At 47.3% G+C, this 27,063-nt stretch overlaps 1 long non-coding RNA gene across 1 annotated transcript; it reads left to right on the forward strand.

Moving 5' to 3' along the window:
* The first annotated feature begins 50 nt into the window (after positions 1–50).
* On the forward strand, positions 51–19,457 carry LOC102413151. The gene is made up of 4 exons (XR_003106345.3): positions 51–219; positions 15,639–15,757; positions 16,292–16,452; positions 17,625–19,457. It is a non-coding gene; the product is annotated as an uncharacterized LOC102413151 (long non-coding RNA).
* Positions 19,458–27,063: the final 7,606 nt, after the last annotated feature.

A 27,063-nucleotide genomic window follows, 5' to 3' on the forward strand; every position in this document is an offset into this window, starting at 1 on the left:
CGGGGCGGGGTCACGTGCGCGCGAGGCGGGCCGCACAGGCGGGGCGGGGGCTGATCGCAGCTGGCAGGACTGGGGGCGGGGGGCGGGCTCGGCCTCGGCACACCGTGATTGGGCGCGGGTGGGTGCGGGGCCTCTGTGCCCGGAACCCCCGCCTCCAGCCCCCAGAGGCTTCCCTTACACCCGCCAGCAAAGAGAGGCGAGAACTGAGGTGCAGAGCAGGTAAGAGTGTGGCAAGCTGCCCCGGCAGGACAAAAGACAGGCAGGACCCCTGAGTTACATGTCCTCCCTCGGGGCGGGAGCTGGTCATTCACTTGTTTATTAATTAGTTCATTACTGCATCATCCATCCATTCTTTCGACGTTTGTGGAACGCCAACCATGTACGCTGGGTGTACCAGTGGTGGCCGGAATAACCACGAACAACACAAGCAAGGACCCTGACCTCAACAGAGCTCTTATTCTGCTGCGGGCTGAAACAGGATTTGCAGCCTTTTTGGCCTCTTTTAATCATGGTTATTGAACATAATAGCCCCCGCGATTAGGCCTCACCCAGCACTAGGCCCTGTGCTCTCCTCTCAACACACTTCATGGAGACAACTGGGAAAGGAAGAGCTGCTCATTTTGCAGTTGATGTTCCAGAGAACTGAAGTACCACAGCCCACATATAATAAAGACAGGATTGGAGGCCAGGCCTGTTTGCCCTGGGAATGACTGCCAGTCAGTCCACTTGTCCACCCAGGAAGGTGGTCAAGGAAGAGGACACTCCTTCCCCTTGTGGCCAGCTGGCTGTAAGAGGGGCAAGAGTGGGTCCTTCAAGGCCTCTGTGGCCCAAGTTCTCTGGACCATTGCCTCTGGCTCGCAATGTAGGAGGGGGCAGGTGGAGCACCTCATCCTGAGAACTGGTCATCTTGTCTGGAAATGTCTTTTCCAGTCTCAAGCAGAATCCTTGGAACTTCCCTGGTGGTCCACAGGTTAAGAATCCACCTGCCAATGCAGGGGACAGTTCAATCCTGGTCCCAGAAGATTCTACATGCTGTGGGGCAATTAAGCCCCCTCACCACAAGTACTGAGCCCATGGGTTGCAATTGCTGAGTCTGTGCACCCTCGAGCCCATGTTCCACAACAAGAGAAGCACTGCATTGAGAAGCCCAAGCACAACTAGAGAATCACCCCCACTCCTTGCAACTAGAGAAAACCCTTGGGCAGCAACAATGACCCAGCACAGACAAAAAAAAAAAAAAAAAAAAAAGCAGAGCCCTCTGGGAGAAGATGGAGGGCCCCACTCTCAAGGCCACAGTCACCACGCTCTTTCTGCTCCATCCACTCGGGGTTGGTGTCTTCCTGCTTCAAATGCACCATGCTGTTTCCCACCTCTGGGCCTTTGCCTGTGCTGTTTCCTTCAGCTGAAACGTTCTTCCACTCCATCTTTCAGAGGGCCCTCTCTGATTTCCACCCAGTGCTGTTGTAGGTTATGTTCTAGCCTGTGCACTGCAAAATTGTACATTTACAAGAGGATATGATATTTGCTTGTCTGAAGGAAGGAATGAATGGGCAGACGGCAGACCTCCGGGTCTGACCCCATTGCACCCTAGCCAAGAGGCTAGGCCCCGGAGGTGAGCTGGAGGTTAAGTGAGAGTGGACAAAGAGGCAGAGGGGCATTCAGCTCCAGGCCAGCTCCCCAGAGGCCAGAGCCAGATAGCTCAACACAGCTCCTACTCCTGAGTTGGCTCAGCACCACCCTCAAAGGCTCCTGCCCAGTCAGCCACACCTGGGAGCCCCGGGTGAAAGGAGGCAAGTTTTTCCCACAGAGTCAGTTTCAGCGGCCTCTGTGGTCCCAGCCTCAAGTGGCCAAAGACCTCATTAGTGGTGAGCAGGTGGGAGGGGCAGGCCCAGAACCCCAGAGCCAGCGTTGGCAAAAAAGGTGACAAGGGACTCAGGGACACTTTGGGGGAAAAAATTCTGGGAGGAAAAAATAGTGATGGGGGGATATAGCATAGCATGGATGATGAGCATCAAACTCTCTGGGTACAGTGCAGCCTTTCCTGCTGGGTAGCTTTAGAAAAGCAGCCTGACCTCTCTGACCCTCAGTTTCATTGCCTGAAAAATGGAGGTGACAGCAAAGGCAATTGTGAAGGAGTTGACGGGGCATTTGTGAGTACCACAAGGGTTTAGTACAGAGGAAACAATTCCATTCACTCTTTTTTTTTTTTTTTTTTAAATACTTGTTTTTTTGGCCATGCCACATAGCATGTAGGGTCTTAGTTTCCTGACCAGGGATGGAACTTGTGCCCCTTGCATTGGAAGCATGGAGTCTTAACCACTGAACTGCCAGGGAAGTCCTCCATTCACTCTTAACATTAGTAGTGGGGTTGGATCGGTGTAGGAGTGAACCTGGGCTTCCTCATTTGGATCTTGGGCAAATCACTGCGTTTCTGTGAGCCTCAGGTTCTTGGTCTTCACAGGGACAACCCACCTCTGGGGTGCTGAAAGGTGGGGGGCTGGGAATAGTCCAGCTATCTGTCTTGCCCTGAGTGAGTTGCTTCAACAATAATAACAATGAATAAATAATAAGAGCAGCAAACCATGTTCTAAGCACTACTACATATACATGAACCCATTTTAATCCCCATTTTACAGATGGGACAACTGAGGCACAGAGCAGCACATATGCACAGAAATTATCTGGGGGGAGTCTTGTTAAGTTGTAGATTCTGACTCAGTAGGTTGGGGCCCAAGGTTCTGCATTTCTCACAAGCCCCCGGGTGGTAGTGATGGTTTGGGTACCACGCTTTGAGCCGCAAGGGGCTAGTGCATTTGCTAAAGGTCACAGGTGGTGCGCACCAAGCCTTGATTCGAGCCCTCCCAGTAGACTGCCAAGTCCTGAACTTAACCGCCACCCTAACTGTCTGCCCCAACCCTAGCTTTCTCCCCTACAAAGAGACAGGAAGTATTGCTCCCCTCCCCAAGCCCATTTCCTCTCTCCAGGAAGGGGTGGGTGCTAATACCTCCCTCCATTGGTGACATCTGGTCCGTAGAACCGCCCTGCCCCCAGCATCCCAGGGGTCCTCCTGACGATGACAGGGAGGTTTTTAGATGCTCATTAGCCAGGAAGATAATTAAGGACGAAGGCTGAGCTCGCCTTGGCTCCCTGGGGCTTGCTGGAGCCCAGCTGGGCCTGCCCTGTGCCAGCCTGGTCCTGTGCCCACTTCCCTTGGGGCACAGGAGGGGGTGGGACAAGGGAGGGGCTTGCCAGGGAATAGAGAGGCCTCAGCCAGCCTCTGGGGAGACTCCAATTGGGCCTCCTGCCCAGGCCACTACTCTTAGGGTTCCAGGCCTAAACATGAAGAGAACCGCTGGGCCAGAGGGCAGTTCCGCAAAGGGTGAGAGGTGAGTTCTCCAGGGCGAGGTTAGGTGGGACACAGACAGGGTGTCACCTAACTCTGAGTCACCCAGCAATCTGGGTCAAGGAGAGAAATCAGCCCTTGCTGGTCAGTGGGTATAACATCTCTCTGGCCTCTCTCTAGTGCTAGCTCGGCCCCCTTATAACCTTATAACCTCAGGCTGACAGTCTTGGGCAATCCACACTCCCATCTCGAATTGAACAACGTGTTGTTTTCTGCAGTTTATGTTACTGTCTATTTTTGGCTCAGATATTGCTTTTCCGTTTATGATAGTGACATACCCATTCCTTTTTATGTATTTATTTATGTTGGCTCTGCTGCGAAGCTGGTGGGATCTTAGGTTCCCAGCCAGGGACTAAAACCCACACCATAACAGTGAAAGCGCCACGTCCTAACCACTGGACCCCCCAGGAAATTTCCCCCATTCCTTTTTCTTTTTTAAACTATTTTTTAAAATTTGCTCTTTATTTTTATTTTTGGCTGTGCTGTGTCTTCACTGAGGTATATGGGCTCCCTCCAGTTGTAGCTTGGAGCGAGGGGCACTGTCTAATTGTGGAGCACGGGCCTCTCACTATGACAGCCTCCCCTGCTGCGGAGCACAAGCTCTAGGGCACGCAGGCTTCAGTAGTAGCGTTGCACGGGCCCAGCTGCCCCGTGGTCTGTGGGATCTTCCCAGACCAGGGACCGAACCCACGTCCCCTGCATTGGCAGGTGGACATGCAACCACTGGACCACCAGCGAATTCCTTCCCCAGCCCTCTCCATTCCTTTTTAAATCAGTCTCTTCAGGGAGAAAAAAAAAAAGAAGTGGGCGAATTTAAAGCAAAGTGTAATAGAAATAACCAGAGATGGTTAGGGGGCTAGCAGCGGTGAAGATGGGGGCAGGTGGAAGGCGGAAGTGGAGCACGCGCCAGAGGCGAACCCCACAGTGGCTTGGAGCCCGGTGCTCTTATTTCAGTGCCAGACAAGAGCCCCCGGCTGGGGCAGAGGCATCTCATGGGCTCCTGCATCCAGCTGGATTGTCATGAGCTGAGAGGAACCTGGGTTGGTTCTGGTCTTCGTTTCTGGCGTCTGTTATCAGCGTGATGAGGGGCAGTCTTGGGGAGTGGGGAGGGCATGACTGCCCACAGGTTGCTCCCTGCCTGAAGCCTGTACTGTATTTCCACGTGTAGTACCCACCCCCCACAACACACACATGCATCTGAGCGCCGGAGCCCCTTAACTGCCCATTCACCAAACCCTTTGTTTATTTACTCAGTTTTTTCATTGATTTAGCCGATCTTTATGTAGCACCTCCTCTGTGCCAAGCACTGTGCTCCCTCCTGGGGAGACCGGCGTGAATCAGATGGGAACCTCAGCCCTCATGGCATTCACAGCGTCTCCGAGGGAAGACAGATGATAAACGCAGAAATGAGTACTCTGCAGGGTTTGTCAGACCATGTATGCGCTGGGGAAGAAGGGAAAGACAGTAAGGGGAGAAGCGTGGGGACTGGGAGGGGGCAGGGGAGAGGGGCACTCTGTCACAGACGTGGAAAAAGGCAGTGGTGCAGGAATCCCTTTTAAGTAATTTTTTGTTATTGTTGATTTTAAGTAATTTTATTAGCAAACTTTAGGTGCAGAGAATGGTGGGCCAATCATAACCCAGATCATGGTGTTTTCTCTTTGGTCCTTGCATGACCTGATTTTCTTAAAAATTCCCACAGCTATTTTAATCACGTGATTCACACCATGTAACCCATTAATCAAAAGCTAGGACCCTAACAATGGCCCATGTCCAGCCTGGAGGTTTCCCCTCCCGTCCCCCTTGTCATCCCCATCGCCCTGGGGCCTGTCTTCATTGCTCCCTGGTTTCTCTCTTGTGTGGTTTTATCCTCCAAGTCTATTTTTATGTTGTTGTTGTTCGGTTGCTAAGTCACCTCTGACTCTTTGGGACCCCCATGGACTGTAGCGTGCCAGGCTCCTATCTCCTGGAGTTTGCTCAGATTCACGTCCATTGAGTCAGCGATGCTATCTAACCATCTCATCCTCTGCCGCTCCCCTTCTCCTTTTATGTTTTTTTTAATGTTAGCTTCTTCCTACTAACTTTATTGAAAGGATGTATTAGCTTCCCAGGGCTGCTGGAAGAAATTCCCACAAACTGGATGGCTTAATACAGTAGAAATTTATTCTCTCACAGCTCTGGAAGCTAGAAGATCTAGATCAAGGTGCTGGCAGAGCCACATCCCCTTTGAAGGCTCTAGGGAAGGACGCGTTCCATGCTTCTCTCCTGGCTTCTGGTGGTTGCCAGCAATCCTCAGCAATCCGAGGCTTGTAGCTGCATCACCCTAATCCCTGCCTCTGTCTTCACATGCCTGCTCCTCTGGTGTCATCACCTCTCCCATTTCTCCCTCACCTTTATTGAGGAATAATTGGCAAATATAATTGTATAATTTAAAGTGCACAGTGTGAAACTTCCAATATTAATGCATACACATTGTGGAATGATTACCCAGATCAAGATAATGAACATGTTCATCACCTCACATGGTTAACTCTGTGTGTGTGTGTGTGTGTGTGTGTATGCACCCACGTACACAGGGTGAGAATGTTTAATACTTACTCTGCAACTTTCAAGTATACAGTAACGAGTTGCTAACTATAGTCAGCACGCTGTACATTAGACCCTCAGAACTTATTCTTGTAACTGAAAGTTTGTACCGTTTGACCTTTTTATCTCCTTGTTTCTTCCTCCCCCACAGTCCCTGGCAACCACTGTTCTATTTTCTGTTTCTGTGAAATTGGCTTGCTTTCCTTCCCTTTGTTTCTCGGTCTCTTTCCCACTTCCTTTCTTCTCCATATGTAAGTGATAACCATATGGTATTGCTTTTTGTCTGGCTTATTTCACTTAACATATGGTGGAATAATATTATATTGTGTGTGTATATGTATATGTGTGTGTGTTCAGTCACTCAGTCATGTCTGATTCTTTGTAACTAGTCTATTAGGCTCCTCTGTCTACAGGATTTTCCAGGCAAGAATACTGGAGTGGGTTGCCATTTCCTCCTCCAATGTGTGTGTGTGTGTGTGTGCATGTGTGTGTGTGTGTGTGTATTATATTACATATATGATATATTACATATATGTGTGTGTATATTATATTACATATATTATATGATATATTACATATACGTGTATGTGTATATATGCCACATTTTCTTTATCCATTCATTCATTGACGGACATTTGGTTTTTTTTTTTCTATGTCTTGGCTATCATGAAGAATGCTGCAATAAGCATGGGAGTTCAGATATCTCTTCAAGATACCGATTTCATTTCATTTGGATATATACCCAGGAGTGATTGCTGGATCACATGACAATTCTATTTTTCATTTTTTGAGGAATCTCCATACTGATTTCCATAGTAGCTGCCCGATTTGCATTCCCACCAGTGTGCACAAAGGTTTCCTTTTGTGTGAAGTGGTATTGTGATTCCGATTTGCTTGTCCCCAATAATTAGTGATGTTGAGCACCTCTTCATGTGCTTATTGGCCATCTGAATGTTTTCTTTGGAAAAATGTCTATTTGGGTCCTTTGCCCATTTTAAAAATAGCAAATTCTTTTTTGCTATTGAGTTGAGTTCTTTGTATATTTTGGACATTAACTGCCGGTCAGACGTATTTTTTGCAAACATTTTCTCCCATTCTGTAGGTTGCCTTTTCATTTTGTTGGTTGTTTCCTTTGCTTTACACAAGCTCTTTAGTTTGACGTAGTCCCACTTGATTATTTTAGTTTTTACTGCTTTTGGTGTCTTATCCAAGAAATCATTGCCAAGTCCAAGGGCTTTTTCCTGATATTTTCTTCTAGTAGTTTTATGGTTTCAGGTCTTACATTTAAGTCTTTGATCCATTTTGAGTTTGTGAGTGGTCTAAGACAGGGATTCAGTTTCATTGTTTGCCATGTGAATATCCAGTTTCCCCAGCATCATTTATTGAAGAGACTGTCCTTTCTCCATTGCGTGTTCTTGTTGCCTTGTCAAAAATCAGTTGACTGTGTTTGTGTAGGTTTAACGTCTGGGCTCTCTACTATTTTTCACTGGTCTCGGTGCCTTTTTTATGCCAGTATCTTTTCATCAAATTTATTGACTGCACAGGCTCTTAGTTGCAGCACTCAGAATGTTCAGTCTTTGTTGGGGCATGTGAGGTCTAGTTCCCTGACCAGGGATAGAACCCGGGCCCCCTGCAATGGGAGTGTGGAGTCTTAGCCACTGGACCACCAGGGAAGTCCCTATGCCAGTATGTTTTATTAAAGCTCTGTAATATAGCTTGAAATCAGGAAGTGTGATTCCTCCAGCTTCGTTCTTTCTTAAGATTGCTTTCACTATTTGAAGTCTTTTGTGGTCCCATGCAAATTTTAGGGTACTTTTTTATTTCTGTGAGAAATACCATTGGAATTTTGATAGGAACTGCATTGGTTCTGTAGATCACCTTGTATAGTATGCACATTTCCACAATATTAATTCTTCCAATCCGAGAACACAGAGAGCTTTCCATTTATTTGTGTCTTCAGTTTCTTTCATCAGTATCTTACGGGTTTTTTTGTTTTGGTTTTATTTTTTGTCTTATAGTTGTCAGTGTACAGGTCTTTCACCTCCTTGGTTAAATTTATTCCTAAGGATTTTATTGTTTTTAATGCTATTGTGAACGTGATTACTTTCTTAATTTCACTTTCAGATAGTTCACTGTTAATGGATAGAAACACAAGTGATTTTTGTTTGTTGATTTATATATCCTGCAACATTACTGAATTCATTTATTAGTTCTAATAGCTTTTTAAAAAAGTTTTTTTGGGAGAAGGAAATGGCAACCCACTCCTGTATTCGTGCCTGGAGAATCCCAGGGATGGGGCATCCTGGTGGGCTGCCGTCTATGGGGTCGCACAGAGTCGGACACAACTGAAGTGACTCAGCAGCAGCAGCAGCAAGGTTGGATGAGGTCATAAGGGTGGTAACCTGATACAGTAAGATTGGTGGCTTGCAAGAAGAGAAAGAGTGACTGTTTATTCTGTCCATACAGGCAAAGAAGAGGTTATGACTCAGTGAGAAGGCAACTGTCTTTAAGTCAGGAAGAGAGCCCTAACCAGAAACTGAGCTAGCTAGGATCTCGATCTGGGACTTTCAGCCTCCACAACTGTGAGAAACTAAACTTTTGTTGCTTAAGTCGGTCTTTTCAAGATGGCAGATCCCACTGGCAATTCTTAGCCATCTAGTCACACCCAGTGGCTGAGGAGGCTGTGAAACATTGTCGTCCCAGGGTGAAAGCAAAACAGATTTGATGGACAGCTGGTTAGCTGTGGTGTAGCCCTTAACCCCTCCCTGGGCTTCCCTGGTGGCTCAGTTGGTAAAGAATCTGCCTGCAATGTGGGAGACCCAGGTTTAATTCTTGGGTGGGGAAGATTCCCCTGCAGAAGGAAATGGCAACCCACTCCAGTATTCTGGCCTGGAGAATTCCATGGACAAAGGAGCCTGGTGGGCTACAGTCCATGGGGTTGCAAAGAGTCAGACTCAACTGAGCAACTTAGCATGTAGCCTTTAATCCCTAACTATCAGGTAAGGTTAAAAGAGACTTGTGCTTTTGAAAGATTCTACTTTGTGGCCAATGAGTTGGAGTGAGTTTTGTTTTCTTTTGTTTTGTCAGAGAATTGCTTTAGAATCACTTAAGATATAAGTAAAGAAAACTACAAGAGGGAGGATCTAGAAATGTGAGTTGGCAAAGATCTGATTCTGTATTAGATTCTGTGTATGTTGACCAATCATGTCTGCTCAGAAAATGAGCTGAAAGCTGGTGTCATCAATCAAGTCATAATGAATGTGATCTCCAAAGTCCAGAATGATCCAACCATTGATATCTCCTGGCCCTTTCCCTCTCCTACTCAGAACTCCAGCCATACTGTCCTTTTGATTCCCTAAGAATCCCTCTGTAATGCAGGAGACACAGGAGATGCGGGTTTGATCCCTGGATTCAGAAGATCCCCTGGAGAAGGACATGGCAACCCACTCCCAGTGCTTGAAAAATCCTGTGGAGAGAGGGGCCTGGCAGGCTACAGTCCAAAGGTTTGCGGAGAGTCAGACACTACTGAGCAACTAAGCACACACACACACACACACACACACACACACACGCTCAGTGTCACCCCTACCGTAGTGCCTTGCACAAGCTCTTTCTACATCCTAAAATGTACCATACTTTCTGATGCTCCCACTCACCTCAAGCAGGAGGCAGGCAACATTTCAGCTGCTTTAAATCATCTTTTCCTTGGCCTTCTTGCCTGATGGGGTGGACTTGGTTCTAGTGGTAGGAAATATTGCCTGTGGATTAAAGCTTTTATTTTCTATGGTGCATAAAATACTGTTTACGCCTACAGCCCACCTAATGCATATGCCTTGTAATAATTTTAATAAACAAATTAAAGAGCAAAAAAAAAAAAAGTTTTTTTGGCCACATTGCATGGCACATGGGATCTTAGTTCCCTGCCTAGGGATGGAATCCGCTTCCTCTGCAGTGGAAGCGCAGAGTCTTAACCACTGGAACACCAGGGAAGTCCTTTAATAGCTTTTTGATGGAGTCTTTACGATTTTATGTACATAAGATCATGTCATCTGCAAACAGATAATTTTACTTTTTCCTTTCCAACTTGGATGCTTTTTACTTCTTTTGTTTGTCTAATTGTTAGTGGGAGTTCTTCCCCTTCTTATAAGGATACCAGTCACTGGATTTAGAGCCTACTCTAATTCATATGACCTCATCTAAACTTAAATAATACCACTTCCCTGGTGGTCCAGTGGTTAAGAATCCACCTTCCATTGCAGGGGACACTGGTTCAATTCCTGGTTGGGAAGATCCCATATGCCATGGGGCAGCTAAGCCTGCATGCCATATCTACTGAGGCCATGTGCTTAGAGCCCGTGGTCTGCAACAAGAGAAACCACTGCAATGAGAAGCCTGCGTACCACAGCTAGAGAAAACCCATGTGCAGCAACAAAGACCCAGCACAGCCATAAATAAATTTTAAAAAATTTAAAAATAAACTTTAATCACATCAGTAAAGACCCTATACAGGTTCAAATAAGGTTACATGTACGGGTACCAGGGATTAAGACTTCAGTGATCTCTTCAGGGACACAATTCAATCCATCAACAAAGGGAAGCCAGATAACCAAAAAAAGTGTATCAAGATATGTGAATCTTATGAGACTTCATTTCATCATTTAATAGTCTACATATAGCTAAGACTGTCCCACACTGGGATTTGCCTGTTTGTGCCATATTCTCCTAGGTCAGTGTATCCTGGCTGGCCAGTCTGGTTTCCTGTGGACAGCCTCTTGAATGGTGTATGGGTGTCTGCTAATTTACAGTGCTGTTTGAGCATTCTTTTTTTTTATGTATATATTTTTGGCTTTCTTGGGCTTAGTTGTGGCACATGGGCTGTTTGTTACAGTACACAGGCTTCTCTCTGATTGTGGCCTGTAGGCTCCAGAGTGCACAGGCTCAGTAGTTGAGGTGCTTGAGCCTGGTTGCCCTGCAGCATGTGGGATCTTAGTTCCCCGACCAAGGATCGAACCTTCATCTCCTGCATTGGAAGGCAGATTCTTAACCACCAGACCACCAGGGAAATCCTTTGGCATTCTTATAAGTGGCTCTTGATTGTCCATGCAAGAGTTTCTCTGGAGTGTTTGCCTGGAAATGGAATCACTGGGATTCTGAATATATGAATATTCAATTGTGAGAGATGACAGCAAGGTACTTTATGAAGTGGTTGCCCTAATTACACTTCTGCCAGCAACATGTATGATCTACATCCTCTCCAGCACTTGGTATGATTTGATTTAAAAATGTTTTCCAGTTGACTGTGAAATTGTTCCCAGTAGAGATCTTGATTTGCATTTCTGGATCGCTAATGATGCTGAACACCTTTGTTAATGCTGAGGTCTAAAATATATTCACTTATACTTCCTGCTAAGGTTTCTGAAGCTTTGTTTTTGACATTTAAGTCTATAATCTATCATCTTTGGCTCATTAAGTTCGAAAGGATTATTCCTCTTATTCCTGCTAAAAATTTTTAAGGTGGGTTTTTTGTTGGTTTTTGGTATTTAAGTCCTTAATCTGGGGTCGATTTTTGTGTAAGGAAGGATTGTGTAAACTGAGGAGCTTTTGTAGGGTAATAAGTGCAGGACAGTGGGGCAGGATGTTCCACTGGGACTCGTGAGTGTACTGGAAGTTGTTGACTGGATATTGAGTTCAAATTCTGCTCCTCTCATGGACTACTCTGTGATCTTCTACTTAATCTCTGTGATCCTTGATTTCCTCATCTGTAAAATGAGAATTATGGCAAATACTGTCCTTGGGTGCCACAAGGAGTACATGAGACAAAGTGTGCAGAAAAGCTGCCCACATTGTGGGTACGCAACCTAACTAGCATTTATTGAGTACCTACTATGTGCCTGATGAGGCCAAGCACTTTTCATGTATTATTTATTCATTTAACCCCTGACAGCTCCGTGACTTAGCAGCAGCAGCAGCTCCGTGAAGCTGATGGTATCTTCCACACTTTACAGATGAGGAAACCGAGTGTCAGATAGGATGAGTGAGCCCCCCAGAGGCACAATGCTAGTGTGATTCAGAGGACTTGAACCCTGGCAGTTGAGCTACAGAACCCTCACCCATCAGCCACTGTGCCACTGTGCTCAGTTGTGTCCAGCTCTTTGAGACCCCATGGGCTGGAGCCCACCAGGCTCCTCTGTCCATGGGATTTTCCAGGTAAGGATACTGGAGTGGGTTGCCACGTCCTTCCCCAGGGGATCGTCCCAACCCAGGGATGGAACCCAGGACTTCTGCATTGGCAGGCGGATTCTTTACCACTGAGCCACTAGGGAAGACCAAACTGCATCACATTTCAAAGCCATTCCTTCCCTCCCTCACCCTCCAGAATCTAGTCCCTGGGCCTTGCTTCTCCAGGCAGAAGGGTCTAGAGGTGGAGATGGGGGAGTAATAGGCAGTGGGGTTCTGATTCTCCTATGGCCCCTGCCTTTGACTCTGAGGCTGGGGAGAGGCTGGGGAAGGAGAGGGGAGCCTGAGCCTCTTGCAGGGAAGTCCATCCGTCCTCCCCTCCCCGCACCAGAGGCAGTTGACCATTACAGTGAAGATGAATCACCAGCCACAGAGTTCTCACCAGTGTCGTCCATTATTCATAGCCGCCATCCCAGGCACGGGGTGGCTTTGGGGTCAGGCAGGAATTATTCCCGAGGCCCAGCTCTTAGGGGCTTTTATCCACAGCTGAGCCTGACCACAAGCAACCTCATTCTCTCGATCTGAGGGCTGGGGACTTTCAACCCAGAGGGGCTGGAGACTCCAGCACAAGCTAAGAGGCCTGCGACCCGCTGGCCAACAGGGCACTTGGGGCTGTGTTTGAGCCCAGCTCTGCCGCTTTCCAGTTACCTTCTTGGAGCCTCAATTTCCTTATCTGTAAAGTGGGAAGCCCCACTTCATTAATAGATGTGGAAATTATCTACGGCTAGAGGCATGGGTACCACGTTCACCACCAGAGTCGCTGTTGTGACATGTGCTCTTTCAGTGATTGTCTCTCAGGCCTTTCTGGGGATGCAGAGATGGTGTGACCCTTTAAAGTTCACCTAGTAAGTTTTAAAAAATTTTATTTAAATATAGTTGATTTATAATGTGTTAATTCCTGCTTATAATGTGTTAATCACCTGCAAAGTGATTCAATGGTATCACTGATATCAAAGTGATTCAGTAAAGATATATATGTGTATACATACGTATTCTTTTTCATATTCTTTTCCATTCTGGTTCATCATAGGATTCTGACCACAGTTCCATGCACTACACAGCAGGACCTTGTTGTTTATCCATTCCATATATAATATTCTATATATAATATTTATTGTCTATAATATCATCTATATATAATAGTTCACATCTGCTAATCCCAAACTCCCAATCCTTCCCTCCCGAACCCACTTCCACCTTGGCAACCACAAGTCTGAGCCTCATATCTGTGAGTCTATTCCTGTTGTGGAGATACGTTCATTTGTGTTGTGTTTTGGATTCGACATATAAGTGGTATAATATGATGTTTGGCTTTCTCTTTCTGACTTCCTTCACTTAGTATGATAATCTCTAGGTCTGTCCATGTTGCTGCAAATGACATTATTTCATTCTTTTCTTTTTTTATAGTATTCCAATATATATATACACACATACCCCATCTTCTTTATCTGTTCATCTGTCAATAGATACTTAGGTTGCTTCCGTGTCCCGGCTACTGTGAATAGCGCTGCTGTAAACGTAGGGGTACGTGCATCTTTTCAAATTAGAGTTTTGTCTGGATATGTACACAGGAGTGGGATTGCTGGATCATATGACAACTCTATTTTTAGTTTTTCACCAACTAATTCTTATTTGCAGCCAGGGTTGAAGCCACTGTCTTCACCTTGGAATTCTTAACAGTGATCCCTCAGCAGAAAAAGTTCAATGAAGAAATTAAAAAATTTGGGAGGGGGTGCCTATAATTCTGTAATTCTCAACCTGTGGCTCCTCAGCGTCACCTGGGAGCTTGTTCAAAATGCATGTCCTTCCCTGCCCAAGCCTGCTGGGTCAGGAACTCTGGGGGTGGAGCCTAGTGAGTTGTCTTTGAACAGCTCCTCCAGGCAGGTCGAGTGCATGCACAAGTGTGAAACACATCACTCCCTCTCCCATTTGCTTGCTTTGTTGACACAAGTTGCCATGTCGTGAGCTCCCACGTTGGAGGGCCCCTGTAACAAGGAAGTGAGTGCTGCCGATGTGTACTGAGGGAGCTTGGGAGCTGGTCCTTCCCCAGTCATGCCTGCAGATGAGATCACAGCCCCACCAACGCTTAGATTGCAGTGAGAAAGGCTGAGCTGGAAGAATTCTCATTCAGATTCCTGCCTAACAAAAACTATGGGATTGTAAATATTTGTTGTGTTAAGCTGATCTGTTTCGTGGAAATTCATTTTGCAGCAAATAGGTAACTAATGTGGTGAGTATTGGCAAGAAGGAGAGAGTGGCTGGGTGGGGGGAATAGAAGGATATACTGGAGTAATCTAAAGCCTACGTGAAAGGGATTTATGGCACTTCTCTGGTGGCTCAGTGGTTAAGAATCTACCATTCAATGCAGGGGACCTGGGTTTGGTCCCTGGTTGGGGAACTACTATCCCACACACCAACTAAGCTGAAATGCCACAGCTTTTGAATCTGCATGCCACAATGAAGACCCAGTGGTGCAGCCAAAAAATAAAATAAAAATTTTTAAGGGTTAAGGACCTACTGTATAGCACAGGGAACTCTGCTCAATATTCTGTAATAACCTCAATACAAAAATAACTTTGAAAAGAATAGATACGTATATATGTACAACTGAATCACTTTGCTGTACACCGGAAACCGATGCAACGTTGTTCCTCAACTATACTACAATATACAACTAAAAACATTCTTTTAAGGATTTCAGAGACATGTAAGCTGATTTCAACGTGCAGACCTTGTTTGGATCCTGACTGAACACATTAACTGTCTTGTTTTACGTTGATATTTGGGGAATGCAAATACCAAGGGAATCCTGGATGATATTAAGCTGTTATTGTTCATTTTATGGGGTGTGATAGTGGTTCTGTGCTTATGTTTTGAAAACGAGGCTGTGTCTCTGAGAGAAACATGTTGAACTAGTTACAGATGAAGTGATACTCTGTTGAGGAATTGCTTTAAAATAATCAGGGTGGGGAGGGGGTAGATGTGAAAGAAAAGGAGCCGATGGTTGTTGAGGGGAGGGGCAGTGCGTGGAGGTTCCCTTTACCCTTCTCTGTGTTTTTGTATATGTTTGAAATTTTTCACAGTAAAAAGTTTAAAAAAAAATGAAGTGAGTCCAATGTGCCCACTGTACAGATGGACAGAAGAAACCCCAGAAGCAGGCAGGAAGATTGGGAACTGGGGAGTGGGGAATCTTAGTTTGTTGACAATGGGGGTCTATCCCTGGGCTTGGCCTCCCCACCTGGCACTTGCATAGGAGACTCTGGGGCCTCCCTGAACCTGGGGCGTGGAGAGGAATCTCTCCCATCATCCAAGACTCAGCTTTCTGGCACTTCGTAGCTGCCACACTAAGCCATCTGAGTCTATACCTGTGAGAGGCATCTTTTTGTTTGTTTGTTTGTTTGGCCACCCTCTGCAGCTTAAGGAATCTTAATTCTCCAACCAAGGATTGAACTGGGGCCACTGCAGTCAAAGAGCAGAGTCCTAACCACTGGCCCGCCACGAAGTTCCTGAGAGGCATCTTTCAAGTGTATAACGGTGATGATTTTTTCTCTTAATATATTAAGTCATCACAAAGGGAGTGTTTGATTGTGTTTTATTCATTTATTTTTGTATTTTATTTTAGATCTCTCTCTTTTTTTAAAAGAAGATACTTGTTCATTGTAAACTCAAAGGGAATACAATGCAAAGACAGTACCCTTCCTCTTGTCTTCCAATCACCTCCCAAAGACAACTATTTAATTTTTCAACAGACACATATTTTAAAAATTTAGTTTTGGTCACACCCACAGCATGTGGGATCTTAGTGCCCCAATCAGGGATTGAACCCACACTGCCTGCATTGGAAGCACAGAGTCTTAACCCCTGGACCACCAGGGAAGTCTCTTATTCAACAGATATATATTTATGGAGCACCTACTATATGCCAGAAAGGCACTGTGCCAGGCACTAATGACAGGTGCATGTGAAATTTACAATTTTCCAAGAGTCCCATTTAAAAAGGAAAAAGAAACAGGTGAAATTAATTTTAATAATACATTTCTTTAACCCGTAGTGTGTGGTCCCCAACAGGCTAAGCCCCCTGAGATCTAGAATCAGATCTGTGCCAACTTGGTAGCCCAGTGACAGTGGATTTTCAGCAAACGGTTGTTGAGAACAAGTGCGTGAAGGCATGAGCATGTCTCTGCTCCATCCAGACTTTGATGCTCCATGTGCGGTGTTAGGAGGGGCAGGTAAGAGAAGGTTCCCACCCCCACCGCTGCTCAGTCTAAGGGGAGGCAGACATGAAACAGATAATTATACAATCACTCTGAACAGTCCCAGGAGACAAATATAGAGCCAATGAGAGTGTGTAGAGGGAGATGCCACCTTGACAGGGACCTGAGGTTTCCTGGAAGACATGATATTTGAGGCTTGATCTGAAAGCTGAGCAAGAATAATTAATCCAACAGAGAGAGGCAGAAAGATCTTACCAGGCAGAGGGGACCACAAGTGCAAAGGCCCAGTGGTCAAGAAACACCCAGAGCAGAGTATCTGAGAGGTGCCGTGGGCTGAGAGGTTGGGGTGGGAAGATCAGGTCACATGGAGGGTGGCTGAACTTCATCCACAGAGCAGTGTGAGGACATGAAAGGATTTCATCATCCCTGGGAAGATGGAACCCAAATTAAATTGGAAAGAGCTAGCTGTGTCTGCCACATGAAAAACAAATCAGAGGGGCTAGGAGGGTAGGGAGCAGGCCCCTGCAGTTCTTGAAAGACTTGGATTAAGGCGAGGATAGATAGATGTGGACAGGCGTGGAGGATTTTTAGCAAAGAGCCAGTCTACAGGCCCACCCATGGGGGCGGTCTGCAGAGAGAACAAAGTCAGGATTCAGAGGGAGGCGTGGTGTCCTGCCTTAAGCAGGACCCGGCCAGCTGGGAGCAGCCTGTTCTCAGGAGGAGGGTCTGATGAGGCTCTGGGGCCCTGGCCACTAACCAGCCAAGAATCCCCTAGCTAGAGACATGGGCCTAGGGACATGAGGGATGCTAATCCTGTCTCCAGGGATGACACATTCCAACAGACAAGTCTTCTACATCCTTTGGGCCCGCTCTGCCCGGGAGTTGCTGAGTGACCATCTCTGGGCCTTGCCTACCCTCCTGCTGAGAGCCAGAGGTTCATCCACTTCCTTGGGGATCAAAGACTCCCAGTGGTCTCCTCCCAGGAAGCCCCCACCCAGGTTCAGCCAAACCCCACCCCTGGGAATGTTCATGAGAGCAGTGGTCCCCAGCCTGTTTGGCACCAGGGACCAGTTTCGTGGAAGACAATTTTTCCATAGTGGAGTGTGTGTGTGTGTGTGTGTGTGTGGTTTCTTGATGATTCGAGAGCATGACATTTATTGTGCACTTTATTTCTTTTATTATTACAGCAGCTCCACCTCGGATCATCAGGCATTGGATCCCAGAGGTTGGGGACCCCTGCTTTAGACCACTCAGGATGCACATGCCAAGTCCTGGGGACAGAGCGTGAACAAGGGGACAAGACGCCTGCCCGCAGCGGGCTGACAGTCTAGAGGGGTAGGAGGGAAACACGAAGACACATTGATAAATACGTTATGAAATATAATTTCAGAGCCAGATAAATGCTCTAGCGAGTGATGTGATGGAGACTAATGGAAGGGTGGGCTGGGGGTTGTGTGAGAGAGGAGGTCAGGGCAGCACATGCTGTGAGGATGCAGAGAAGCCCGTCAAGGAAAAGCATTGTGGGGGTGGGGAACAGTCAAGGCAAAGGCTTGAGGTGGGATGGAAGAGACCAGGGAGGCGGGGAGGGGAAGATGTGGTAAAGGAGGGGCCCAAGGGGTGGACCACCCTGGTGAGCATGTCAGCTGGGGAGGCCTGACAAGGGTGAGACCTGGCGATGGGCTTCGTTCCCCAGACCTACCAGAATCTCCCTTCTTGCTCAGCTGGAAACCCCCTCCCCCGGAGTTCCCTATTTTAGCCCTTTCTAGCCTTTCTGCCTCCTTCACCCCCATAACAGGTACTCCCTGGGCTGGAATTTCCCCAAGATGCGCAGTCAGGGAGGGGAAATAACACCCATCATTGTCAAGACCATCAGTGCTGGGATCTCCTAACCCAGTGCCCTGGCCCCTGCTGGGTGCGCTGTGACTTGGGCCCTCGGCTCCTCACAAGGGGACCCTTCAGGTTTTACGGTCCCCATTCTACAGACCAGGAGACCCAGACGCAGTGTGACTGGCTCAAGGCCATGTGGCCCAAAAGCAGGAGCCAAGATTTAAATGCAGCTCAGTCTCATCCTGAAAGTCAAAGTGTTAGTCGCTCAGTCGAGTCCGACTCTTTGTGACCCAGGTGGACTGTCCATGCGAATCCTCCAGGGCAGAATACTGGAGTGGGTTGCTGTTCCTTTCTCTAGGGAATCTTCTTGACTCAGGGATCGAACTCAGGTCTCCCGCATGGAGGGCAGTTTCTTTATCATCTGAGCCACCAGGGAAGCCCTAGTCTCATGCTAAAGCTTGGGCAGAGCCTACTCAAGTCTCGCGAGAGTTTCAGGATCCCAGGAGATCCAGATTCCTCCGCCTCTTTCCTACCTGCCTTGCTTCACTGCCGCCATGTGGGTAAGTGTTGCCGCCAGTTTCCCAGTTGCTGAAGCAGACACCCCAGAGTCATTCTGAGCCCTTGGCTGCCCGCCTCTACCAGGGGCTGGTCGCGAAATGCCCCTTATGGGCTCTGTTGCAGCTTTAACACCCAGCATATCTGACTAGTGGTTCTCTCTCCCTCTTGAGACAAAAAAAAAAAAAAAAAAAAGAGGAAATTAAATTGTGGCAGGTTATCATTGATCTAGAGAAAGCCGCACAAGGTCTGTGGTCACCTTTTTTTTAAAGATACACGTCACACGATTGCGCTAAGTGCAGTGGGTAGGCGACCAGGCCAGCCGGCTGATCTCTGGTGTCCCTAAAGAATACCTCAGGCCCCGGCGGCTGACGGTGCCCACCCAGAGGGGCTCTGGGGAGGTGGGGGCCCTCACAGCCCACCCCCTTCTGCGGGAGAAGCCATAGAGGGCTCAGAGTCACTGCTGCCCCTCCTTGTCCTCTTTGGGGGCAATAATCTGAAACTGTGGTGATGGATGCATAACTCCATGAAGACACAAAACCACTGAATTGTACTCTTTAATGGGGAATCACGTGGTATGTGAATTACAACTCAATTTATCTAGTTAAAAAAAGAAAAAAAGAACAACAAACACAAGTGTTCTGTGTCTGCTGGCAGGGTGGAGGAGGGGGGGCGGTGTGGGTTCGGTCCAGGTCTGCTCAGACAAATGAAATGTGAAAAAAAAAAAATCATGAGACCACTCAAGTTTTATCTGATAGCAACAGTCAGAGCTAACCTTTCTTTTTAAAAAAAAAAAAAAAAAGTTTATTTGCTGCACTGGGTCTTAGTTGCGGGCATGAGGGATCGTCCACAACTTGGGATCTGTAGTTTAAGCTTTTGAACTCTTGGTTGCGGCATGTGGGATCTAGTTCCCAGGCCAGGGATCAAACCCAGGCCTCCTGCATTGGGAGCTCTGAGTCTTATCCGCTGGACCACCAGGGGAGTCCCCAGAGCTAGAATTGCTTTCGTGCTGGTGATACGCTAGTTAACTCCTCTGACTCTCACCACAGTTCTATCAGGAAGAATTGTTACACCCCCACCCTTGACAGATGGGGGAGCTGAGGCATACAGTGGGACTGTGACCGGCCACGCTCACTCATAAAGAAGTGTCCGAGCAAAGTTTGAACCCCACTGTCTAGCCCCAGAGCTTTCACATCTGCCTCTGATACAGACAAGAGTAAAGAAGACAATAGAATAACCATCAAGTGTCCCCAGCTCAGGAGTGGCTCCCCGAGTTTTTATCAGCACCAGTTAAACCACAGGCTGGTCCAGTTCCAGACACTCTGCGATGATGTGAAGAATATCTTCTTTTTTAAATGACTAATTGAAGTGCAGTTGATTTACAATGTTGTGTTAGTTTCAGGTGTACAGCACAGTGATTTAGTTATACATATATATGTATTTTTTAAAGATTCTTTTCCCATATAGATTATTATAAAATACTGAGTATAGTTCCCTGTGCTGTACATTAGGTCCTTGTTCATCTGCATGCGTGGGAGCTAAGTCGCTTCAGTCGTGTCCCACTCTTTGCAACCCTGTTAACTAACGCAGCAGGCTCCTCTGTCCATGGGATTCTCCAGGCAAGAATACTGGAGTGGGTTGCTGTGCCCGCCTCAGGGGCTCTTCCCGACCCAGGGATCAAACCCACATCTCTTATATGTCCTGCATTGGCAGGAAGGTTCCTTACCGCTAGTGCCACCCTACTATTAGTGTATATATGGTCATGAAAATGAATGTGTTAGTCCCTCAGTCATGTCTGACTCTTTGTGACCCCATGGACTGTAACCTGCTAGGCTCCACTGTCCATGGAATTCTCCAGGCAAAAATACTGGATTGGGTTGCCATTTCCTTCTCCGAGGGATCTTCCCACCCCAAGGATCAAACCAGGGTCTCCTGCATCGCAGAAAGATTCTTTACCATGTAATTCACCAGGGAAGCCTGTATATGTTAATACCAAACTTTTAATTTATCTCTCTTTCTTTTTCTCCTTTGGTAACAGTAAATTTGTTTTCTATGTGTGTGGGTCTATTTCTGTTTCTGGATTTAAGTTCATGTATCAGATTTTTTTTAGATTCCACATATAAGCAATATCATATATTTGTCTTTGACTTAGTATAATAATCTCTATGTCCATCCATGTTGCTGCAGATGGTATATTTCATTCTTTTTTATGGCCAAATAGTATTCCATCGTGTGTATGTACCACATCTTTATCCATTCATCTGTCAGTGGACACTTAGGTTGCTTCCATGTCTTGGCTGTTGTCTGCAGCGAACACTGGGGTGCATGTATCTTTTTGAATTACACTTGGGAAGCCCCTGCCATCATATTACTTCTCTGTATGTATGCCCAGGAGTGGGATTGAAGGATCATAAGTTAGCTCTATCTGAGAATGAGATGGTTGGATGGCATCACTGACTCGATGGACATGAGTTTGACCAGGCTCCGGGAGTTGGTGGTAGACAGGGAGGCCTGGTGTGCTGCAGTTCATGGGGTCGCAAAGAGTCGGACATGACTGAACGACTGAACTGATACTGATACTGATTTTTAGTTTTTTTAAAGGAACCTCCATATCATTTGAGAAAAGTGCAGTGTCTTCTAAATCATCTTGTTTCAGCCCTATCCGCCCCGCGCCACCACCCCCCCGCCGTCCCCCACCCAACCGCCTGTCCCCTGCTGGGTTCTTTTATCATGAATCATATCGTCATTTCATTCATAAGTTCTTTAGCTCTGTGATAGGAACTGTCTCAAATAACCACATTTTCATTTAACTGCCACTTTAACACCTATAAGAAGTTCACGATTCTGTAATATCCTCTCAAATCCCATCTCCACCTGCCGCCCCCTGATGTTTCCTAAATGCGTTTAAGGGCTGGTTGGTTCAAAACAAGAGACAAAATCTGTACATTGCATTTGGCTGGTGTTTCTCTCAAATCCCTTGTAAGCTATAACAATTCTCTCTTTTGTATTTCCTTGCCTTTTAGTTGTTGCAGAAAGTATGAGATCCTTCCTCTTAAGCATTGACTTACTGCCTCTTAAATGGCCTCCAGCAGAAATTCGAAGGCTGGAGGGTAGCAGGCAGAGGGGGCAGGAGATGGTGGGGGCTTGGCCCAGCCTCCAGACCTTGTGCAGAGCCTGTATTTCCACCTTACAGGTTATCTGAAATGAAATAAAATCAGGCCTGGGTAGAAAAGGGAGGCTCATTGATGTTGGCAGCAACTGTGCTAAGTCGCTTTAGTCGTGTCTAATTCTTTGTGACCCTATAGACTGCAGCCCACCAGGCTCCTCTGTCCATGGGATTCTCTAGGCAAGAATACTGGGGTGGGTTGCCTCCTTCAGGGGATCCCGACTCAGGGATTGAACCCGCATCTCTTACGTCTTCTGCATTGGCAAGCCGGTTCTTTACCACTCGTGCCACCTGGGAAGCCCTGACAGCAACTAAATATATTCATTTGTCACAAATGGTGTCTGTCCCCCCTTCAAAGCGTATATGGAACCTGCCCTTTCTCTCTTGCAGTGGATTGGAGGAGGTGAGGGGGGAAGCAGGGCTGGGGTGCTGGGAGGCTCCCACAGTCCAGATGAGGGCTGATGATGTGCTGGGCCAGGGTCATGGCTTAGGTGAAGAGGGGACAGATTCCAGGAGTGTTCTGGAGGTCCAGTTGGTCTGGCGCAGTGACCACGGAGGGAAGGAGCTGTCCAGGATGCTTTGTTTATCTTTAAAATTTTTGGCCACACCCTGAGGCACGTGGCATTTTAGTTCCCCAACCAGGATCAAACCTGCACCCCGTGAATTGGAAGGCAAAGTCTCAACCACTGGACCACCAGGGAAGTCCCTGGAGTGCTTTGGACAGCAGACTCCTTCCTCTCTGGGGGAAAGCAGCCTTCCTGCCTTGCACTCATGTACACAGACCCCCTCCTCCCAGCTGCAGCTGGGGAGATGAAACACACCAAAATGAGGGTGACTCACTCCTCAGCATGGACCACCCGCACCCCATGCTCAGCCTTCCAAAGAGCAGTAGCCAACAGGGGAAAGAGACGGGGCGGGACAAGGGCATGGATGCCAGGATCAGCTGCTTCCCAGCGCTGTGAGCTTGCACAGCTCAAATCCTCCCTGAGCCTCAGTTTCCCCATCTGGGCAATGGAATGCCCGTTTCTACCTGGGTGTTGTGAGAAGTTTAATGGTGAGCAGCTCTTAAGTGGTGGTCTTGAGGAAGAGAGCCCAGGTGGCCCCGGGAGAGACAGGAAGATGTGAGGACTGACTGGTAGGGAGGCTGAGCATGTCGGGAGCACGGTCTGCAGCTGATGAGGGTATGAGGCCAGGCACCTCCCAGCTGGTGCTTGAGCCCCAGTAGGGTCAGCCTCTGAGCACCCTGGTTATAGACAAAGCAGAACCAATGAGGGGGAAGTGATTGGGGTGCCATTTGTGGTTCTGCCAAGCCTTGGGCCATTTCCTTTTTTAAAATATATATATATATATATTTTTTTAATGACCATTTTTTTAAGAGTCCTTTTGTTGTTGTTTAGTTGCTAAGCTGTGTCCGACTCTGTGACCCCATGGACTGTAGCCCGCCAGGCTTCTTCCTCTGTCCATGGGATTTTCCAGGCAAGACTCCTGGAGTGGGTTGCCATTTCCTTCTCCAGGGGAATCTTTCTGACCCAGGGATCAAACCCAGGTCTCCCGCACTGCAGGCAGATTATTTACCACTGGACCACCAGGGAAGCTCTTGGTGTGTTTAATTCCTCCCAACACCCAGCCAGGTGGAAATGGCATTCCCATTGCCCACATGGGGAAACAGTTTCAGAGAGGTACAGAGCTGTTCAAGCTCATGATGCTTATTGAATTTGTTACATCATCGCTTCTGTTTCTGACTCGAACTCCATAGTCTTTGAGAGTTTTCCTGATTTCTGGAAGACATGTCCCAGATCCTCTTAAACCCTTTCTACTTTTGGGTTGTGCATTTTTTCAACTGACACTCCCCAGCAGCCATCTTCATAACACACTTATGCTCTGTGGCGGTTCCCCATCAGCCATTTCTCAGAGGGGCCCTTGCTCCTTTTGGTGATAAACAGGAGTGAGAGATCACAATCCAGACATGAAGGTGCTTATTCCCGTTGGGTTATCATTGCACCTAGGTGTGAAACTAGAGATACCGATCCTCTTCATTCACATTTAAGATTACAAGGTTTTCATTTAACTTCTTTGATTTTATGTATCTCTCTTTTTAAAAAATGTTTACACAGAAAATCTTGGTTCCTAACAACATTAGCACACATTTCTTATCATCTTTATCTTATATTATAAAGCTGACAGTTTCAACCTAATAATACCAATATAATCACTGCCTATAAGATGACCGAGTGCTGTTGAGGATTTCGTTGTGCTTCTGTTTCTTTGATTCTGTGGTCCTTTGGATAAAGCCCATTAGGTATGTGTAATCAAACTGCTGTGTTAAAGTCACTTCCAATGCTCCTCAGTGTGGTTGCCAAGTTGACATTCAGTCAGGTTTATTCATTTCTTCTGGGTATTTTTATTTTAAGGTTTTTTTTTTGTCTTTGCTTTATAATTTTATAGACTGTTTGCATTTACAAAATAAAAACTGAAACCAGATACACTCAGAGAAATCTAGCTTCCACATCTGTTCCTTTCACTAATTACCTCTCTCCCCATAGGTTACAGTTTTGTTAGCTTCTGATTTATCTTTCCATTGCCTCTTTCTTCCTTCCTTTTTTTTTTTTTTAACAATTCTGTCCCAGAAAGGAGCAGTAATATATAAATATATGAAGAAGTTGAAATGTTAATCCCTGTGTCATCTCCAACTCTTTGCGACCCCATGAACTATAGCCCATCTGTCCATGGAATTCTCCAGGCAAGAATACTGGAGTGGGTTGCCATTCCTTTCTCTGGGGGATCTTCCTGACCCAGGGATTGAAACAGGGTTTCCCACATTCTGGACAGATTCTTTTACCATCTGTGCCACCTGTATATGTATGTTTGTATATTTAATATTTATTTATTTGGCTGTGCTGGGTCTTAGTTGTGGCATGTAGGATCTAGTTCCCAGACCAGGGATAGAACCCAAGCCCCGTGCATCGGGAGTGCAGTCTCAGCCACTGCACCACCAGGGAAGTCCCCTCCATTGTCCCTTTCTGAAAGTATAAGCAAATGTGTACACATCTCCCACACATTCAGAAGCTAGAATATATATCGTGCACACACAATTCTGCACCTTAGATTTTATTTTTGCTATTTTCTCATAAACCTATATCCTGGAGATCACTCCCGGGTGGTATTAGGAGAGCATCTTCATTTCTTTTCCCAACCGTTGTGCACTCTCCTATGTGGACGTCCAGTTTATTCAACCAGTTTCCCCTTGGCGGATGTTTGTACTGTGTCCAGTCTTTGCTGGTTCTATTAGCGCTGCAACAACAACAACAAAAAGCTTTGTGTATATGTGAATTTGTACTTTGGGGGCAGATTGGTTTAAAAAAAAAAAGTTAAGATTTTTAACATTTTAGAACAGTTTTAGGTTCACAGCAACATTGAGAGGACCTCGTGGGAATTTTAGTCATAACTGTGATACTGTGATACACGTTACCCAGGAGTTCACGGTTCAATGGGCGTGCGTAGCAGCTGTGCTCATGTGTGGGTGGAGGTGCCACTTGCTGAGGCAGGAAGCATGGAGGGGCTCTTTCTAACCGTACCTTGTGGTTAACAAGTGAGCTGGTGTTGGAGGGAGCGGGAGCCAAGGTGTGGGAAGCGAGGCTAGGTTCCCGAGAACATGCAGACAGCAGCGATGTCCAATTTTAGCTGATTGGGAGGCTGCAGGCGGTTCTTGGAGAAGGAGCAGAGTGGGTCTGGCACACCTGGCGCTCCCAACCCCAGCTCCTTCTGCAGGGGCCATCCTCATCTCCCAGGCAGGAAGCAGGTAAGGGAGGGGACCGATGTCCACCACTGCTGACTGCAGCCTCCTCTGAACCCCGGCTGGGATAAGTGACTCCCCCTCCCCCCGCAGGGCAGGGGAAGGCAGCCTGAACCTGGCCCAGACCTGGGAGACAGATTGCCCTGGGTTCAAACCCCAGCTCGGCTCTGTGACCTTGGGCAAGCTGCCTAACTTCTGTGAGCCTCAGACTCTTCTGTCCAAAGGGGATGGGGCGGGACCTGCCCCACTATGTTGAGGACACTGTGGGTGTATGGATGGGAAGTGCCTGGCACACAGGAGGTGCTCCCACTGAGGACCAGCCATCCCTGCTGCCCTGTGAAGGGGCTGGGGCTCAACCACTGGGAGTCCTGGTTCCTACCTTTGCTGAGCTGGAGCAGCTAGAGAGACCCACTCACTGTGGTGGTGATGGAACCCACGGGCGTGAGAGTCAGCCAGTGAGTGAAAGTCACTCAGTCATGTCCGACTCTTTGTGACCCACCATGAACTGTAGCCCTCCAGGCTCCTCTGTCCATGGGATTTCCCAGGCAGGAATACTGGAGCGGGTTGCCATTCCCTTCTCCAAGGGATCTTCCTGATCCAGGGATGGAACCTGGGTCTCCCACACTCTGGGCACATTCTTTACCATCTGAGCCACAAGGGAAGCTGAGAGTCAGACAGCTGAGGTTCAAATCCTGGCGTTGCCACTTCCTCTCTAGCTGACTTTTTCTACTCTCTGTTTCTAGCTGACTTTTTCTACTCTCTGTTTCTCAGCTTCCCCATCTGTCAAATGGGGATGATGAGACCACCCACTTCACAGCAGTGTTGGGAAGAAGAATTGAGCTCAAATGTTTCAAGTGCTCAGTCCAGAGCTGGGCATACAGTAAGTTCTGACTAATGTCACAAAGAACCACGACAGGGGACTGTTGTCTGTGGTCAGCTGCTCAGGCCGGAGCCTTAGGGGCACCAGGATGGGGGGCAGCGGGTGTGCAGGCTTTGTAGCCCCTGAGCAGGCAGGCACATGGGCACGGCTAAAAAGATCATCTCTTTAGGAAGGGAAAGTCAAGGGGCTTCCCTGGTGGCTCAGTGGTAAAGAGTCTGCTGGTCAGTGCTGTTCGATCCCTGGTCCAGGAAGATCCCACACGCGGCGGAGCATCTGAGCTCGTGTGCCACAAGTATTGAGCCTGAGCGCTGAGGCCCGGGGTGGAGCCCTATACTAAGGTCACAGGAGAGAAATCTCTGGAACTGGCCGGTCCATACCCGGGAGCCACAACTGCTAAGCCCGGGT

Source organism: Bubalus bubalis, chromosome 24, assembly GCF_019923935.1.
Source record: "Bubalus bubalis isolate 160015118507 breed Murrah chromosome 24, NDDB_SH_1, whole genome shotgun sequence".
Taxonomy (NCBI): Eukaryota; Metazoa; Chordata; class Mammalia; order Artiodactyla; family Bovidae; genus Bubalus; species Bubalus bubalis.